The sequence below is a fragment of the Musca autumnalis genome, unplaced genomic scaffold (assembly GCF_047663935.1).
Source record: "Musca autumnalis isolate F117 unplaced genomic scaffold, ASM4766393v1 scaffold_1, whole genome shotgun sequence".
Lineage (NCBI taxonomy): Eukaryota > Metazoa > Arthropoda > Insecta > Diptera > Muscidae > Musca > Musca autumnalis.
This window is the reverse complement of record NW_027411644.1, coordinates 98,625,371-98,645,795: the sequence shown is the minus strand read 5'-3', so window position 1 is coordinate 98,645,795 and position 20,425 is coordinate 98,625,371.

The following is a 20,425-nucleotide window of genomic DNA, read 5'->3' as shown; positions in this document are numbered from 1 at the left end:
GTCCCATTACGATAGGACTTGCAATTTCCAAGCAAAACCGTGAAAACCTAAAAGACACCTAAAGATGTGAACTTTGACCGCGATTTATTTAAAAATCCATCCAGCGATTTTTTTCTTGTTTTTGGATTTTTCTCATCTATGAACATTGTAGTTTCAGAAACTGCAAAAACTTCCCAAGTGTAAGCACCTTTCAATTAAAGTTAGTTAAGGCGTTCTTTAACATTATACCAAAAGTAAAGAAAGCAGCCGGAACAACAATCATGAAAATATTCGACTTATATTATTTTGTCACGACTTAGCTAGAGTTTGCCAATTGGTTTCTGAGATATTTGATCGACCATGCTGTGGCTTAGTCCAAACATGAGTTTTGTAGTCTCAAACAGTACTCTGAGAAGGATTTGGAGTCTATGAATCGTAGTCTGTATCGCCCGTTTTTAAATTTCTAAAGTTTTTAATTAATCAAATTTGGCGTTTTTATGGCATTAAAGAATAGTTTATTCTTAGGTTATCGACACAAATCCTAGATATAGAAGTCCAATCTGTGCTCGCAGATTCGTGTTATTCTTCTTTTTAAAGGTAATTAATTTATAGAAGTCGTATGGGTATTTCGATATGTAATTAAAAAAATGAGGCGTTATGTTCGGGTCGAACTATACCCCTATACTATATAACTCCTGTATAACGCAATTCGTCCTACCCGCGAATATAGTTAAGTAGGGATTGGATTAAAACGTGGATATATTTTAACCACTTTCTGCATGGAGGCTCTTTCACAAAAAAGAATCCCAAAATCTGTATTACAGCTGATATTCTAAAAATTAGATTAAGAGCTTTAAAATACTGAAAATCTTGCGATAGCAGAAATAATAGCAATTCTCTGTACTTTTAAAATTCTGGGATATACCATAACGTTGACCTATATTTTTAATCATATAGGTCCAAAATACTGAAAACGGGGCGCAACTTTTATATGGCGACTATACCAAACGTGGTTTCAATTTCAATTCTAAATATCTTATATTTAACTTATATTTAATACTCTGTAAAAAGTTGAAATTGTATCCTAAATATTGTGATCTTTCTCTACTGAATTTTTATACTTTGTGTCAATATTCCATATAAAATCAACAGCAAAACCTTAAAAAAGCTTTACGTAACCCTACACACCATTTTCAATTTTCATGATTTTTGGTCAAGTTGGCCCCCCCCCCCCCCCCCCCCCCCCGAAATGAAATCCTGCGTACGTCCCTGCATACCAACCTGAATTTTTTCCTATCACTAACAAAGCTGTAGCTGAAAGCAACGAAATTCATGCTCAAACATTGGTTATATGGTATTAAATTCTGCTGTAATTTTTATTGGATATTGTACCCTCAGCCTTTAAGCTAACGATAAAATTGTACCTAATCGAAATAATGGTCTTACTTCTCATCTGTTTTGAGAAACCCGCTTCAAACAATTTAGAGTCGATTTAGTCCAGTTCGTCCGTCTGTCTGGCTCGAGCGCATGGTAACTCTCGAACGGATGGTCCAAATTTTAGATCTCGCAATATTTTGTTCAAACTTTATGTCATATCGATCCACCGCTTCGGACTCTCCCCCCACAAGACTTCCAATGTTTTGCTAAAATGCTGTTCGTAAAAACTCTCGAAGGTTCAAATCGGTTCACTCCTTCACTGAAGCAACCTAAAATTACTTCCAGACGTACATATATTAAAAGGGTCTATATTGGACAACATCTTCGGATATCTCCCTCATAAAAGTTCAACATAAGTGCAGTTTAAGGATCCATTGTACATTTGTACTTGTTTACACCGATATTCTATTTTTCGTGGGTAAGTCCATGATTTCTGACCCAAAAACTCTCTTACGGTCACCAACTAAAATGACGGCTTGACATGACAACTATCAAAAGAATGACTTTTAATATTAGGTCCATTTTCCAAATGGACTATAACGGACCCTTCTTTTAGGTATATTCTCCACAAAAGTTCAAAACTTTTGCACTTTTATCGAAGTAAAATTTTTGAGCACAACATAAGCATTTATTCGTAAGACCCACAATCGTGAAGTTATATACCCAAAATGTTTCGATATTTTTGTCGGTTCAAAAAAGGCCACTGAAACTCCAAGACTAAACAATTTTTAGGAAAAAATTTGGTTATGTGTATATCTTTGTTGGCAAACTCGACTGATTCATTTACACTAGTTTTCCCGAAAACAAAAGTTATGATTTTTATTTTGATAATCAAGCTCAACGCCAACTAGAAAATTAATAAAAATTAATATTATCTTCGCCCTAATAGGCAAACTTTCAACATAAAAAACAGATGAGCCTGGCTTGGACTTGAACCCACGTCGTCGAAAAACACAAGTAAAATGTTATCACGACGTGTTAGCGTTATAATCCAAACTCATAACTTCCAAAGCCTGCGCTATAAAGCGTTTGTCATGGAAAACATATAGATTGATCGGACAAATATCCGTCTCAACTCCAAGGAGAAAATTAATAAAAATTATGAATTTTTATAAGTTTACCCCCGCTATATCGCCAAAGCGATTAATTATTGGGCATAGTCCTTGCAAAGGTTTTTAATGTCATCGAGTCCATAAACATCTACTCGTACAATTAAAATAGAAATAAGCCGGAACTACAGCCATTGCGGTATTTGATGGAGTTTTTCGACTTAACCTACTTTGTCAGGACTTAGCTAAAATTTTGCGGAGCTTTTTACAGAGAGATTTTTTCGAACACATTTTAGCACAGCCCAAATATGGGTTTAGTAGTCTCAAATAGTACTGTGAGTAGGATTCGGAGTCTATGAATCGTAGTTTTTATCGCCCGACTCCTGATAAAAATGTTTTCTTTTTTCTAAATGTAATTTTCTGAATTTTTTAGTTGGATGCATGAACTCTATCACATCTTTTATAATATAATGTTTTGGTGTTTTTCTGACATAAAAGATTATTTGAATTAATTCTCTTTAATAAGGCAAAAATAATAAAAGAATATTATTTTCTTTCAATATCCAGCTTTGAAAAAGGAAGCCGTAGATAATTTTTGATTGGAAATATTCGATACAAGTCTAATCTCGTATTCTAGTTATTCTTCTTTTAGGAGGTATTTATTACACTTAATAAATTGATGGTATACAATTAACGCGCGTTCACCCAAAAGAACATTAAAAACTTGGGTTTGGGCGCAGGGTTGGTAACCCTCCCATAGAAAAAGCAGCTACTAAGAAAAAACAAAAGAAAAGGAAAACAAATGCCTCTAAAGTTGACGGCCCCCGCAAACGTTTTAAGGACCATGCTCTGCGAATCTGCACCTGGAATGTTCGCACTCTTTATAGAGAAGGTGCAGTTTACGCATTGGCAGATGTACTTATGAGCGCTTAGAAGAAACATATGACCGTTGTCCTGCCCATGACATTAAAATTATTCTAGGCGATTTTAATGCCAAAATTGGAAAGGAAAATATCTTTCGCCCAACAGTCGGAAAATTCAGTCTCCACAGTGAAACATCTGACAGTGGTATGAGGCTGATAGACTTCGCAGCGGCAAAAAACCTGGTAGTTAGCAGCACCAGATTTCAACATCTCGACAACCATAAGGGCACCTGGCTGTCTCCAGATCAGAAAATAAGAAATCTAATTGATCACGTTGTGATAGATGGAAGACATTCATCGAGCGTGTTGGATGTGCGTTCGTTCCGAGGAGAAAACATAGACCACTACCTTGTTGCAGCAAAGGTACGCACCCGGATAAACGTAGCAAACAAAGTACTAACAGACACAACACGAAAGTTAGACATCGGTAAGCTGCAATCACAACAGATAGCCACAGCATATTCCACTTAACTAGCCCAATTGCTTAATCAAAGCACTACTCATCCCGATAACATATCAGCGCAATGGCAAAGTATTGGCCACTCAATGCAAACAGCCGCAAAATCCATACTTGGATACCAGAGACCTCCACCAAGGAATCCATGGTATGATCAGGAGTGTCGTGCTGCTACCGAAGAGAAAAATGCGGCATATAGGGCTACTTTACAATCCTTAACAATGCGTAGTGCACGAGAGAGATATCGGGAGAAAAGGAGAGAGGAGAAACGTCTTTTCCGCAGGAGAAAGAGGGAGATGGTGAAAAAATCGAGATGTACAAGAACCAGAATGAAGTCCGAAAATTTTACCATAGAGTCAAGCATCAAACTGATGGCTTTGGTACAGGCACATCCTCCTGTAGAGACCAGCAAGGTAATTTGGTAACTGATACAGATAGTGTGATCAGGATATGAAAAGGACATTTTTGTTGGTATCCAATAGCAGCGAAGACGACGAAGATACCACAGACCCAATCCCAGAAGATGGTATTGAATGTATACCGCCCAGCCAAGATGAGGTTAAGACAGCAATAAATCGGCTGAAGAATAATAAGGCAGCAGGAGCCGATGGCTTACCAGCCGAACTGTTGAAAACCTGAGCTAGTTAACACTATCTGGCAGGAAGAACGAGTACCCGACGATTGGAACCTGAGTATCCTGTGCCCCGTCCACAAAAAGGGAGATAAGACTGTATGCTCCAACTATAGGGGCATAAGTCTACTCCCTATTGCCTACAAGATCGTGTCAGGGATATTGTCCGAACGACTAAAACATATGGTCAACGAGAAAATTGGACCCTACCAATGCGGCTTTAGACCTGGCAAGTCCACCATTGACCAGATATTTGCCCAGCTTTCGACAGCCCGCTGCGTTCAAAGGTATTCCAAGCCATGTCTGAATTTGATATCTATGCCACATTTATTAATAAAGCATTTATTGTATGTTCCCAGCCAGCATTTTTTGAAAATTTTAATCAAATTCGAGTCTTTTTTGATCCGACTGCACGATTAAAAACTGGAATATGAGCTAATTTTCTGATCATAAATGGCTCCTTTGTCGGTAGGAAAACATAACCTCAGACGACTCGTCTAAGCAAATCACAAATGAGTCTTCCTCTGCATTAGTTTCGAGTCATTTTTGCCCATTTTCTGATGGTATATTAAGTCTTTTTCGAGTCATATTTCAATCATTTATTGGTGATTTGTTGATTAATTTCTGACTCTTTTTCGAGTCTTTTTTGGGTCATGTTAAAATCGTTTTGAGTCTTTAGGGAGTCATTTATGAGTCTTTTTTAACGAAATAAATTAAAACAATTTTCTCATTATTCTTTTTTGTTTCTTTCCTTTGTTTTGTAACATGACTCAAAAAGACTCGAAAAAGAGTCCCAAATTATTCAACAAATCACCAATAAATGATTGAAATGCGAATCGAAAAAGACTACTACTATCAGAAAATGGGCAAAAATGACTTAGAAACTAAGGCAGGGGAAGACTCATTTGTGATTTGCTTAGACGAGTCGCCTGAGGTTATGTTTTCCTACCGACAAAGGAGTCATTTATGATCAGAAAATGAGCTCATATTCCAGCTTTTTAATCGTGCAGTCGGATCAAAAAAGACTCGAATTTGATTAAAATTTTCAAAAAATGCTGGCTGGGATGTTACATTTATATCAAAGTTTAGTAGAAAGTGTATATGAGAATTATTTACAAACAAACAAAAATAAAACAAAATAATTGGTTTTTAATCACCTAACTGTTCAAAATATGATCAGAAGATACATAATTATAATCACTTTTCAAACACCTGCATGATCCTTTTTAGAGTAAGCATTTTCCAATCTTCCAGATGAACAAAATGTGACAATAAATAACAAAAAAAATTGTCACATTTTAAACACCTCAATGATTTATTTGTGATTGCTACACATTTGTTGTTGTATTTTAAACTGAACTGTTTCTAATCATTACAGGGAGTCACTTTCGAGTCGCTTTCTGATCATACAAGCGACTTAATCAATTTTTGATCACCGAAAGGACTCTAAAAAGACTCCTTAATGCGATTTTTGAACAAACAGTCTTCCAAATGCTAGCTGGGTGCTAGCTGGGTTATTAATTTGCGATTTCATTCACATTCAAATATTTTTTTTGTGTGTCATAAAAATTATTTACTATTTACTTAAAATTCTTCAAGATTGTCAAAAATGTGACTAAAAGCTAAAAGCAAAATACCGTATATCGGGAGGTACCGCTCTATGGAGGATATATCAAAACGTGAACGTGTGTCGACAAATTTTTGGAAAGAAGTTTTGCAGCGCCAAAGAAGACTTAATAATGATAATGTGGCTAAAACATGCCCAAAATAGGGCGGTACCGTTCTATGGGAGGTGTACCAAAACGTGGACCTATACCGGTAAATTTCTGGAATAAAGTATTGCCGCCCTAACGAAGGTCCGTCATTTTGGTAAGATAATTTATAATTATTATGTGCAGAAATTTGCAATATATCTAGCGGGGACTAAATAATGTGTTTGAGATTAATGTGAGTAAAACCTTCAAATACCGAAAATCCGGAGGTAGCGTTCTATGAGGAGTATATCAAAACGTGGACCTATACTAACCCTGTTCCGCTTACCTGTACCTATTTATTTAAAGCGCTAAATTTGAAAAAAAGAATGGTGGTTGCATTTCAGAATCTAGGTACATATTTGCGGACTAAAGACCCGACTACGCCCACTTTTTAAATATGTTAATCTCCAAAACACTGAACCGTTTTTCATGAAATTGCTGATCATGTTCAAGGTTTGCCCGTCGGTACAGAGTATTCTCTGTGGGAATGTTTTAATTTCCCAGTAAAGACTTTATACCAAATTTCTGCTATTTCCGTTGGATAATGTGGCTAAAACTTTCAAAATTCCGAAAATCGGGAAGTACCGTTATATGGTGACAATGTCAAAATGCGGGCCTGTACTAACCCTGAACCGTTTACCTGTACCCTATTAATTTAAAGCGCTATATTTGGAAAAATTATGGTTGAATCTCAGAATCTAGGTACATCTTTGGGGAATAAAGTCCCGACTACGCCCACATTTTAAATATTTTATTGATATCTCATGAAAAATGCAGAAAATGTTCAAGGTTTGCCCGTGGAAAAGTATATTTTTATGAATTTCGGAGGAGGTGGGGCACCTTCACCACGTCCTGTTTTTGAACTTCATATATGCACAACTTCATATATGACCATACGATTTGAGCATTAATTTTGGGAGACAATGGTGGTTGTGTCTCCAAGGTACCCTAGGACTTATTTGATGCCAAAATACTAGGCCGTCCACTTCTTTAAATATGTCATATCTTGAAAACTTTGTATCCCGTGGGCTTCTATTATTTTATAATCGATATATTTTCAAAACTTATTAAGGCATCGGTTTGCAAAATGATTCGCCCACTTCTTTAAATATGTTATATTTTGAAAACTGAGGATTCCGGAGGGTCCTATTTTTTATAATCGATATACTTTTAAAACTTATGAACGCATCTGTTTCCATGGAATTTTCTGGCATAGGCATACATTTCAGAGATGGCACGGTACCTCCCATATTAAAGAAAATATAATGATATATTTACAATTTGCCTTAAATGGTGAGGTTAAACGCTACAAAAAGCGACAGCAATGAAAAACTAAAAATATATACGGCCACAGTAAGCGGTAGAATTTGACTTTAACAAGCTTTCTTTAATCTTAGGATAAAGATGGGGATCAGGGACGATTATCAATCCTAAACAGAATCATAGGGTGGAAAAAATCGACAAAGTCCCTTTGACAAAGGGAAGATTACAAATAAAACGTTTTGATAAATTTAAAATCTTCAATGAATAACTCGGCTTGAAAATAATGAAGTAAAAAATACCTAAAAAGTTGCCATTAAAAAACAAAACGACGCACGTTGGGGCAAGATTGAAAAAAACGGGTCTTAATTGAAAAATTGAAACACAAATTTTTGAAATTCTGTCTTGACAGGGTTAACGAGTACAAAATTCTAACTCACTAGCCAAAATAGCAAAGTCGTATTTGGTTACTTTTCGTGTAGAACAGTGTTAAAGTTGAACATATTTTTAAAATTTAAGAAACAGGTGAAAAATATTAAATTTTGCTGCTTTTAAATCGCCATAACTTAGTTTTTGCTACATAAACTTGGCATTTTCAAAATAGATATTTCAAGCAGAGGTAATTCTTTATATTTTAGGAAAAAATTTTACTTTTATATTTCTGTTAGGAAAGCCGTGTGATACTTTCATTCTGTTGGTGTTTTCATTTCTACACGCAAAAAAAACGGCCTCTCTAACATATGTCCCAAACATATTTTGCAGCAAACATATATATGTTTGCAACAGTCCCAAACATAATATATGTTTGGGTCTGCAAACAAATATATGTTTGGGTGGAAACAAATATATGTTTGGGTGCAAACATATATATGTTTTGGTGCAAAGATATTTATGTTTGGGTGCAAAGATATAAATGTTTGGGTGCAAACAAAGATATGTTTGGGTGGAAACAATTTTATGTTTGGGTGCAAACATTTTATATGTTTGGGTGCAAAAAAATACAAGCCCAAAAGGCACAAAAAAACAAACACATGCACCAGTGGGCGCTTACTGAGAGCAAGGGAGCGTAAAATTCAATGTAAAACACTTTAAAATGTGTGCTCACTTGCTCTCAGTAAGAACTCACTGGCTATCTCTATAGTATACACACAAAAGTTGTGTTTTTTTATTGAAAAGAACAACAAACACATAGGTACATACAAAATTCCAAAGACAACATCCCATGGAGACCCATGAAAAAAATGTTCTAACATAAAAAATATGGTTTACCCAAACATATCAAATTGAGATATGTTACAAAATGTTGCAAACATATATTTGTTTGGACTCAAACATATTATGTTTGGATCCAAACATATATTTGTTTGCAACCGCTCCCAAACATATATTTGTTTGGATCCAAACATATTTCTAACATAAATTTTTCTGCGTGTAATATCGACAAAAATATGTATGGGAGCTTTATCCAAATCTGAACCGATTTTTAACAAAATAAGTAGCGTTAGTTCTTTGGACAATAAAATACATGCACGCTGAAAAATAAATGTTGGAAATATGTTTGGATCCAAAAAAATAAGTTCGGGACTGGTGGCAAATAAATCTCTTATATAAAACTGAAATGGCGTTCGTACGCTAATGAAAAACTCGACCAGTTTACAGCCGATTTAAATGGTCGTATTTATCCAAGGAAGCATCTGACGTATTTTATATTTGAGATATATTTTGAAGAAAGTTAATTGTCTCACATTTCGTTGGAAGCTTTTGATGTGGGCTTATTTATTTCCAAATTTTTTAGCGAAAAGTGTTTGTCTTAAAATTTATAAATTTATCCAAGGAAGGTTCTGACATACTTTATTTTTTGAAACAACTAAAACTATAAAAGAAATTGATAATCTTCTTTACATACATAAAAATTCAATGTTTGTATGTTCCGTATAGACCGAAAAACGAATAAACCGATTTTCATGAAATTTTCTAAGAAAATACAGGGATGGCCCCTGGTGAAAATAGTTTACAGATTTCTTTGTCCAGGACCACACTCACTTTTATATCTACAAAACAACTAAACATATTTTTCTGAAATATTGAGAGAATGTACAGAGATGGCCTCTATAGAAAATAGGTAAATAGATAACATATAACGTTAAATATCGGATAAGACGGGGAACCTTTCCTATGCCATATTTATTTATAAAGCATTTATTGTATGTTATTAATTTGTGATTTCATTCACATTTACTTAAAATTCTTCAAAATTGTCAGAAATGTGAATAAAAGCTAAAAGCAAAATACCGTATATCGGGAGGTACCGCACTATGGAGGATATATCGAAACGTGAACGTGTGTCGAAAATTTTTTGGAAAGAAGTTTTGTAGCCCCAAAGAAAACTAAATAATTATAATGTGGCTAAAACATGCCCAAAATATGGCTGTACCGTTCTATGGGAGTTGTATAAAAACGTCATTTTGGTAAGATAATTTATAATTATTATGTGCAGAAATATGCAATATCTCTAGCGGGGACTAAATAATGTGTTTAAGATAAATGTGAGTAAAACCTTCAAATACCTAAAATCTGGAGGTAGCGTTCTATGGGGAATATATCAAAACGTGGGCCTATACTAACCCTGTACCGCTTACCTGTACCCTATTTATTTAAAGCGCTAAATTTGTAAAAATGGTAGTTGCATATCAGAATCTAGGTACTTCTTTGCGAACTAAAGACCCGACCACGCCCAGTTTTTAAATATGTATTTTAATCTCCAAAACAAATAAATAACAAGTTTGAAAATGATGCAGACAATATATGGAGCAATGTGAAGGATGCAATATGTAAAATAACCAAAGACTACATTGGAAACCAAACAAGAAGAACCCAAGAGGAATGGATGACCAACGAGATAATGGAACTTCGAGAGGAACGAAGAAAATATAAAAATGTTAATTACGAACGCTACTGGTAGATCAATAAACAGATTCGCACAGCAACCAGAGCTGCCAAAAATGCTATGCTCAATCAAAAATGCCAAGAGATTGAACATTTGCAACAAATAACTTTAACTTACATAAGAAACTAAAAGAAACCGCAATGTTGATGCTCATGGATGATAACAATCAACAAATTTTTGAGTCAGCACACATAAAGAATACATGGAAGAACTATATTGAACAGCTATTTACCGATGATCGACGCTCAATATACCAACACGAGGTAAATGCTAACTTATCTGGAACACCAATCACAAAATCTGAAGTAAAATACGCGATATTATCATTGAAGTATAAGAGATCAACTGGACCTGACGAAATTCCCTCTGAAATTCTGAAACTCATAGATGGAGACAATGTTTTATTGATTATTCGCCTTCTTAATTATAAATATGATACAGGGCAATACCCAAACGAATGGCTAAAATCTACCTTTATACCGATACCAAACAAATCAAATGCGAAAAGATGCTGTGAATACAGATTAATTAGTCTCATGTGCCATATATTAAAAATCTTTCTTCGAGTAATACATACGAGAATATACAACCATGGACAATCAAAAGAGCAGATGAAGAGAAAATCGAAGCGTTAGAAATATGGTTATATCGCCGAATTTAAAAAAAAAACCCCTTAGCTTTTCAGTGAAGACTTTATACCAAATTTCTGCTATTTCTGTTGGATAATGTGGCTAATACTTTCAACATTTTATAATTGAATCAAAAAGGTGAATGGAAATATTTTATTGGACAAGGAAGAAATAGCATTTAATATTGGTAATTACATCAATACATTTTTCATATATGTATGTATGTTTGAAATATGGATGTACCTATTTATTACATTATATAATCATTTAATTCCAGATGCCGATTTCCAACTTTGAGGAAAATGTGTTTTATTTTACAACTAAGGAGAAGCGTTCATCGATGTTTCTATATATTTATGTATTTCTTTTTAAAAGTGTAACTTTTTGTTTGTTTTTTTTTTTTTTTTTTTTTTTGAAGATTCAATCTCATTTGATAAGAGATAAGCTAGAGTATTCCCCCAATGGCTTAACTTCATTTATTACCCTCTATTACAGAGAGTAATGTTTTTCAAAACGAACTGACAGTGTTGCAAAATTTTATTGATCGCTACCAATATTATGATTTCATCCCGGCGAAGGGAATTATCAATTGGATTTTTCAGCTTTTTCAAATGATGCCGTTTTTAGCGAAAAACCGAACTCTTTATTTATTTATTTATTGACTCTATGGAAATATATCCTTACAGACTAACGTACATACTTAATAATAATAAAAGAAAACTTAGCATTTATAAAAATTTTGATAAATTAATCCATTGGCAGATTTCGTTGCATATTGGAGACATTATGAAATGGCCGAACTTTCACAGCCGAAGGCCAAATTGTAGGATTTAAAACTTCATCGTAGTTTTCTATATTTACGCCTAATTTAAAATGTACACTTTTCAGCTCATCAACGTTAACTCCTTTTTTAACAACTTAAAGCAAATTAAGCGTTCACGGGCAATATTAGAATGCCTAGCCACATAAGAAATTATATCATCAGCTGCAACAGTGGATTTAAATGATGATAAGTGTATCCACTTTTTGTGGACAACAACGTCCAATTCACTGTTAGAGTTCTGACCAAAAACAACTTTATTTCGTTTGACATTTTTCTGACATTAACCCAATCAGAAGTGTTTGTTGGGTTAGATAAAGCAGTACGACAAGAGATTTTTGTTGTTAAATCACCTTGCTCAGAATTTGTTTCAGCATTATCGTTCTCCACATCATAATTGTTAGATAACAGAGAACGCACATTATTTGTATTATCACCAACAACAAGGGATATACAAGAACAATGTCCGGCAAAAAGGGGCACACGTGCCCTTGATGAGAATAACAACAGAACAACCACCTCTCAGTCTTCGTTCAGAAGTCAAAGAAGAAGGTTCTGTTGTCGGTTGTTTCAATGATTTTTAATTTTAGCAATGCATTAACGCACACGCTGTTTGTGGAGAGAGCGAGAGAGAGTCGTATGCGTGAGGCCGCAAACAATGCATTTGTATTGGTGCCGATACCTGTACAAGAAGCATTCGACGAAGGCAACTGAGCAGCATTTCTATTGATGTCCAAAATAAATGAGCGACAATTGATGGGAGAGTAATGTGCCTTTGTTAAACAATGGCTGACATGGCTCTCATTTGAATTCGTTATTCTCTGTTGTTACGACAACGTGCAGGTGTGTACATCAATGCATTTCGGCTTGGTTTCGCATTCATAGCCTTTTTAGCAACAACAACTTTCGAAGAAGAGTGGGAAGGAGCAGCATTGGCAGGAGTCACATCACGGTACAACGAAACATCAGATAAATGAGCATTAGTTGAGAGACACAAATCAGCAATGGCGGCACCAAAACCGGTTTTGAGATTGACAATGGTTTTCTCATTATCCGTTTTATTTACAATTTCTTTCAGCATATTCTATAGCAGGTATCGGCACCAATACAAATGCATTGTTTGCGGCCTCACGCATACGACTCTCTCTCGCTCTCTCCACTAACAGCGTGTGCGTTAATGCATTGCTAAAATTAAAAATCATTGAAACAACCGACAACATAACCTTCTTCTTTGACTTCTGAACGAAGACTGAGAGGTGGTTGTTCTGTTGTTATTCTCATCAAGGGCACGTGTGCCCCTTTTTGCCGGACATTGTTCTATAGCTCTTTGACTTCAAAAGAGAGCATGGATACCGATGAAGCCAACTCCCGCGAAATAGTAATGCATTCATTGCAGTTATAAAATATATTTTTTTATACCCTCCACCATAGTATGGAGGGTATATTAAGTTTGTTTTTCCGTTTGTAACGCATTGAAATACTCATTTGCGACCCTATAAAGTATATATATTCTTGATCAGCGTAAAATTCTGAGTCGATCTGTGCACGTCCGTCCGTCCGTCCGTCTGTGGTAATCACTCTAGCATCCACAAAAATGGAGATAGGACGCTGAAATTTTGGGACAATGTGTCTTTTGTTTGCAGGCAGGTCAAGTTCGATGATGGGCTATATCGGTCCACGTTTTGGTATAGCCCCCATATGACGGTACCCCCCGATTTACGGTATTTTGACGTTTTTAGCTACATTTTCAGACCGATGTAGCTATAATTTGACATTTAGGGTTCTTAAGTGTCAATAAACTTATGTAACAAAAGTTGTGGACATAGGTCCACGTTTTGGTATAGCCCCCATATAACGGTACCCCCCGATTTACGGTATTTTGCTACATTTTCAGACCGATTTAGCTATAATTTTACATTTAGGGTTCTTAAGTGCCAATAAACTTATATAACAAAACTTGTGGACATAGGTCCACGTTTTGGTATAGCCCCCATATAACGGTACCCCCGATTTACGGTATTTTGACGTTTTTAACTACATTTTCAGACCGATGTAGCTTTAATTTGACATTTAGGGTTCTTAAGTGTCAATAAACTTATGTAACAGAAGTTGTGGACATAGGTCCACGTTTTGGTATAGCCCCCATATAACGGTACCACCCGATTTACGGTATTTTGACGATTTTAACTATATTTTCAGCCCGATTTAGCTATAATTTGACATTTAGGGTTCTTAAGTGACAATAAACTTATATAAGAAAACTCGTGGACATAGGTCCACGTTTTGGTATAGCCCCCATATAACGGTATCCCCCGATTTACGGTATTTTGACGTGTTTAGCTACATTTTCAGACCGATTTAGCTATAATTTGATATTCAGGGTTCTTAAGTGTCACTAAATTTATATAACAAAACTTGTGGACATAGGTCGACGTTTTGGTATAGCCCCCAATTACCGGTACCCCCCGATTTACTGTATTTTGACGTTTTTAGCTACATTTTCAGACCGATGTAGCTATAATTTGACATTTAGGGTTCTTAAGTGTCAATAAACTTATATCACAAAAGTTGTGGACATAGGTCCACGTTTTGGTGTAGCCCCCAATTACCGGTACCCCCCGATTTACGGTATTTTGACATTTTTAGCTACATTTTCAGACCGATGTAGCTATAATTTGATATTTAGGGTTCTTAAGTGTCAATAAACTTATATAACAAAAGTTGTGGACATAGGTCCACGTTTTGGTGTAGCCCCCATGTAACGGTACCCCCCGATTTACGGTATTTTGACGTTTTTAGCTACATTTTCAGACCGATGTAGCTATAATTTGACATTTAGGGTTCTTAAGTGTCAATAAACAGTCTCACGATAGCTCTCAGCTGTTGACGACGTGTCTAAATTATCTCGTGTGTGACATAAAAAAATCGCCTTTAAAATTCCTAAAAGACAATACAAACCGGGGATTCCAACTTCCCCAGAAAATGTCTTAGCTCCAAAGATGGCTCGACATAACTATTGGACTCCACTGCAGGCGTCCGCAGATTCTGAAGAAGAAATTATGGACAATGAAAATAGTCCGCCAAAAAAAGAATATGTTTCACCAATCAAAGTGCTATCGCATGATACTGCATATTTTCATAGACTCTTTAAAGCTCAATCTATTACGAAATATTTGATTAAGAAAATATCCATTGGTATTAAAATCATCAGTGAATCACTTGAAGTTTTTGAAATAATAACACGTGTATTAAAAGAACATAATTGTCAATTTTTTGCTCACGAGTCAAAGTACAATAAACCATATAAATTTGTATTGTATGATCTTGAAGCAATACCAGCTGATGATGTCAAAAAAGAACTCAATTCTCTTGGCTACAAGTGCGTTGAAGTTAAACAAATAATAAAGAAATATGGAGAATACTCCGATACCATCTATATTGTCTCATTTGAAAACGGTTCTATCCGACTCAATGATCTCAAAAAGAACACCACTTCTCTATTTCGTACCATTGTGAGATGGGATTACCAAAGAAAAATTAAAAATAAACCAATTCAATGCTTCAATTGTCAAATGTATGGTCATGGGGAGAGATGCTGCTCCATCAAAACGAAATGTGGTTATTGTTCAGGAAGGCACAAAACTACTGAGTGCACAATGCAAGATAAACTCAAGTGTGCTAATTGCTCAAAAAATCATGCAGCCAATGACAAGGCATGCGAAATAAGAGAGAATTTCCTGAAAATAAGGGAACATATACAAAACCGAAATATAAATAAACAACAAAGATCTGCCAGACGTGACGTAAAAGTAAACAACAACACTGCAACTATGAGTACATTCCCAAATTTGCCAAAAACAACACCACCTGTTGGTACCGTAAGGAAAGAGTGGCCCTCAAATAATGGAGTGACAACGAGAGACGACAATTTATTCTCTGTAGAAGAAATTAGTAATTTAACATTTGAGATTATTCAAAATTTAAGAGGTTGTAAAACCAAAGATGAACAGTTCCATGTTGTCACACAACTGGCTGTTAAATATTTATATTCAGTATAAATGATTTTTTGTTCCTTAAAAATAATGTTTTGGAATTGCAGAAGCATTAAACATAAATATGATGAACTTTTTAATTTTGTATACGAAAATAAAATTGATATTTGCATTCTTACAGAAACATGGTTAACAACATCAGACAGATTCCCTTACAGTGATTTTAAATGCATAAGATATGATCGAAAAGAAAAAATAGGAGGTGGAGTAGCAGTGCTAGTGAATAAAAATATTGATATTATAAACACAATGTCTATTCAAACTTCATTGATTGAAAATATAGGTATAACAATTAATTCAAAAGGTGTAGGAGACATTAATATTATAGGTGTATACTTTCCAGGTGGAGCAGTAAATGAAAGATCACGAGTTCTGTATAGAAAAGATCTGAGAAAAATATTAAATATTAACGCCAGAACCATAATATGTGGCGACCTAAATAGTAGACATAGGAATTGGAATTGCAATAGAGCAAATTCATGGGGTAATATTTTAGTAGATACTATTACAACTCTTCCATATTCAGTAGTCTATCCTCAAACTCCAACTTATGTCCCAACGAGATCAAACGTTCTGCCATCTACATTGGATATCATATGTACAAATATTCCAGAACATATCAATCAACCAGAGACAATAAATGATTTAAATTCAGACCATTTGCCCGTACTTTGCAAACTAAATTTGCAATGCAATCAAACAGAGCACCTGATTTACAACTACAATAGAGCTAATTGGTCTAGATTTAAATCACATATTAACAATCAAATTGCCCACCTTTCGACCGACTTTAAAAATATTTCCGATGTAAATAGCACAGATTCATGTGTAGAGTTTTTCACAAAAACGCTGAATAATGCGGTAGAAAACTCTGTTCCTAAAATCAATCACAAGTTTAAACCTAATAGTCTTCCAAAACATATACGATCATTTATTCAAGTGAGGAATTTCTATAGACGCCAGTGGAAAAGATACAGATATCAGAGTGACTTCAACATGATGAATAAATATTCTGTACATATCCATTGCGAGTTAAAGACTTTAAAAAACAAATCATGGAATAATAAAACTAGTGATCTCGATAAAAACTCTAAACCTTTCTGGAATATTTCCAAGTGTTTAAGGAAGAAAAAGTCTTTTATTCCGCCTCTAAAGAAAGATGAATCCACTTTTTACAGTGACGCAGAAAAGGCTGATCAATTTGCACAAAATTTTCTTGAAAACCACAACATTGCAAACAACCTTGGCGAACCTGGTAATACAAGAGTTGTGCAAACTATATACACTCGTTTTACCTCTTTGAAAATTTACACCGGTTCTGATGAATACATTAGTAAGGATGAAATTATAGCAATAATTAACAATTTAAATATGAGAAAGGCGGCCGGTTTAGATGGTATCAAAAATATCCTCTTAAAGAATTTGCCCCAGTCAGGATTTTCCTTTCTAACTTTTATTGTTAATTGTTGCTTAAAACTTCAATATTTTCCTAAAATCTGGAAAACGGGTAAAGTAATACCCATACCTAAACCCCAAAAACCAACTAATTTAGCCAGTAGCTATCGCCCGATAAGCCTTTTGAGTTCTCTGAGTAAAATTTTAGAACACGTAATAAAAAATAAAATTAATATGTTTACAGAAGAGAAAAATATTATTCCCATTACTCAATTTGGCTTCAAAAGCGGCCATAGTACAACACAACAAATTAAACGCATTACAAATCATATCACAAATAAATTTAAAGAAAACAAATCCACTATATTGGTCACACTGGACATCGAGAAGGCCTTCGATTCAGTCTGGCATCAAGGTTTATTATATAAAATGATTCAATTTAAGTTTCCTTTATATCTGGTAAAGATCATTGAATCATTTTTAATAAATAGAAGATTTTGCGTATGTCTAAATAACAGTTACTCTGAGTTAATTGATATCCCAGCTGGAGTGCCACAGGGCTCAGTTTTAGGGCCTATTCTTTATTCAATTTACTGCTCGGACATACCAAATCTAAACCACAGCTTATGTGCATCTTATGCAGATGATACATGTATATTTTATTCACACGAAATTGGCGACACTATAGTGGAAAGGATTCAAAGTGATTTAAATATTATTGTATCATATTTTCATAAGTGGAGGATCAAAGTTAATGAGAGCAAAACTCAAGCTGCATTTTATACTAGAAAACGCAGTACTTGTTTTTACCCTCACAAAGAAATAGAAATGAATGGTTCCTCAATACCATGGTGTGATGAACTTAAATACTTAGGTATAATCCTTGACAAGAAACTACTGTTTAGATCCCATGTTAATTATATTATTAAAAAACTTAATATTGCAAGGAATATGTTATACCCTTTGATAAAAAGAGGATCCATGATAAAATCAATTCTTTAAACGAAAAATTTAAGTATCGATGTAACAATTCAAACAACCCTCTAATAAATCAATTATATAATTGATTTTCTTTTATAATTTGTAAAACATTTATCTTTCATGTGTTATCAGAGAATTCCTACATATATTTACCTCTGTAAGAACTTACGTCTATGATTTATCTATAAACACTTATATATATCAACATATTGTTTCTTAGAAGAAAAGCATACATAGCTAAAACTCTGTAAAAATGTGATAACATAGAATAAGATAAAATAAATTTTAATAAAAAAAAAAAAAAGTGTCAATAAACTTATATAACTAGTGAACATAAGTCCATGTTTTGGAATAGCCCCCATATAACGTTACCGACCGATTTCAGGTATTTTGACGTTTAAATTCACATTTCTTGACCGAATTAGCTATAATTTGATATTTAGGGTACTTAGTGACCAAAAAACTTATATTCGAAATAATTATGATCGTAGGTCCATGTTTTTGTATACCCCATATAACAGTATCTCGGTATAACGGATTTCGGTATCCCCATATAACGGATTTTCGGTATTTTGAGAATTTTACCTACAAGTTTTAACCGAATTATCTGTAATTTGAACATTTGACATTTGAAATTTTTAGTGGTCACGGCACCTCTCCACCAAAAATTGTCAAGAAAGGTCGATGTATTGATAAAGCTCCCATATAAAAGTACCTCCCGATTTTCAGTAATTTGATGATTTTAACTACAATATTAAACCGAACTATCAGTAATTTGACATTTGAATTTTTTAGTGGTCACAACACCTCTCCATAAAAAATTGTCAACATAGGTCCATGTTCGGATATAGCTCCCATATAACGGTACCTTCCAATTTTCAGTAATTGGCAATTTTAGCTAACATTTTTAACCGAACTAAATGTAATTTGACATTTGAAGGTTGTAGTGGTCACCACACATCTGCATCAACAATTTTCAACATGGCCCAATATAACGATACTTCCCGATTTTTGGTACTTTGAGGATTTTACTTAAAACTTTTAACCGAACGTAGGTCCATGTTTTGTTATAGCCACAAAACAAACCTCCCGATTTTCCGCACCTTAGCTTTATTTTTTGGACAAACTTTCTGTAATTTGAAATTTAAAAGCTAACAAAAATTGTTCATTTAAGTTCATATTTTCGTATAGCCCACATACCTCCGAACTAGCTGTTAATGACATTTGAAGTTCCCACGTTATGTACCGATTTTCGGTATTTTGAGGATTCTAGCTACAATTTTTAACCGAATTAGGAGTTATTTGACATTAAAGGCTCCTATCAAAAACTGTCATCATAGGTCCATGTTTTATTATAACCCCTATATAACGGTACTTCCCAATTTCTAGCCCACCAAAAAATGTCAACATACATAGCTAGATATAGGCACCATAAAAAAGGGCCTACCGAATGAAACATTTTATGTATATTATCTGACATTTCAACGTACCCACTTAAAGTTCGGGACAGGAATGAAAACTAATTATTTCATTTTAGTTCAGAATATTTTATGGTGGTGGGTATGAAAAGTTCGGCCCGGCCGAACTTAACGCTTTTTTACTTGTTTTTCTTCACAACATCAAATATACATATTTACGTTATCAACTTCAGTGCAGATATAATGAAAACGACATCCACAAATATTGCATCTAATACATTTTTCACCATTCAATGGTTTATAGCACTTAATGCTTGGTTTACATTTACGAAATCCACTCGATTTCAACTGTCAAATCCATAGGATAAACGTCAAATGAAATCCAGATGAGATTTCATTTGACGTTTGAGCTATGGAATTGACAGTTGAAATCCAGTGGATTTCGAAAATGTAAATTTAGCATAAGACATAAAGATTTAGGTGGCAACGAAGCCATTGCAAATTAGCACGTCCGTTTACATTAAAGGCTACTGAAATTTTGAATATGGAGTATATTGGTCCACTCCCTCGGGTACCTTCCACATAAAATTCGGAGAAAATTAATAGCTCCACTCGGATCGTTTTGAATTTTTAGCGGGTTGTCCTTACGGCCTCCTTTACGAGGGTGCAAGTTAAGGCCGTACTTACTGAGAA